Raw genomic sequence first — 1131 nt, forward strand, 5'->3', positions numbered from 1 at the left:
ATTAATAGGACCTTCAAACAGCGTGTGGGTTAGGGGCAGGGAGGAAAATTATCACAACTTGCATGGTGTCTTATGGATATTTTAAGTGACCATTTTAAATCAAAGGCAGAGGGGAATCAGAGTGAGGGGAATCTATTGGATATTGCCTTTAAAAGCATTAGTAAAATCCATGAAGGGGTACAAGTGAGATTGGGTAATAAGAGAAGAAGAGGGGAAGACCTGATTCAAGAACACAAACATGTGATAAAGTTAGGACTAGGAACAAGGGAGAAGTGTGTTTAAGTAGAAAGATGAAGTTGGCAAAGAGTGTTACAAGTTACCATCCTTTTCTCAAAAAAAAAAAAAAAAAAAAAAGATAGGGAAATGGTGCAAGCCTCTACTGAAGATACCTGTATCAAATGATGGAATGAATTAATGATCTTCAAGAAGTTTGGTTAAGGAAACAGTTCCTTGATCAGCACTTTAAATGCCAAGTTTAAAGTGGAGAGAATAGAAAATATTGGCTAATTTTTGGAAACTGAAGGAGAAAAATATGCTGCCTCTTCAAAAGGACAGCTTACATTCTCTCTCAAAAATGTTATTTTCTCCATTTATGTTCCACTGTTAACACCAGAGGTCTATCATATTTGCTCAAACGTCCAAAGTCATCAAGACTTTGACAGACAGTTTATACCTATCAGCACAAAACATTACAGTACCCTGAATTAAATAAACAACAAAAAACCAGCACAGGCAAAACTGTTTCTATGGCAGGTAAAAACAGGAGCTAGATTTTAGATGACAAAGATCCTTTGAGGATAATTTCTGATGGGCTAAAAACAGGGGTCATTCAGGTTTTGACTAGAAAAGGCACCTGGTTCCCTGGAGCCATGCAGCCAGACAGATGAAAAAATAACTTTATAGAAGCAATGAAAATTTATTGCAACTGCAGACATTTATAAGCTGGCACTGTTTGGTTAAGATGCTCACACATTCAATTGATATATATATACATACATACATACATACATACATACATATATATATATATACACACACATATATATATATATATATCTCACTGGCCAAAAAATTAACTCTAGATTGCTATACTGACTACTTTATTTAGGACGATAAAAAGTTATTCCCTCT

The 1131-nt window shown here is 34.9% G+C and overlaps 1 protein-coding gene across 6 annotated transcripts in view; it reads right to left on the reverse strand.

The window, feature by feature from the left end:
• LCLAT1 (lysocardiolipin acyltransferase 1) overlaps positions 1-1131 on the reverse strand; it is a 324248-nt gene that overhangs the window by 59246 nt on the left and 263871 nt on the right. The gene's annotated exons all lie outside the window — the stretch shown is intronic.

Source organism: Gavialis gangeticus, unplaced genomic scaffold (genome assembly GCF_001723915.1).
Source record: "Gavialis gangeticus isolate Ggan-Ray unplaced genomic scaffold, GavGan_comp1, whole genome shotgun sequence".
Classification (NCBI taxonomy): domain Eukaryota; kingdom Metazoa; phylum Chordata; order Crocodylia; family Gavialidae; genus Gavialis; species Gavialis gangeticus.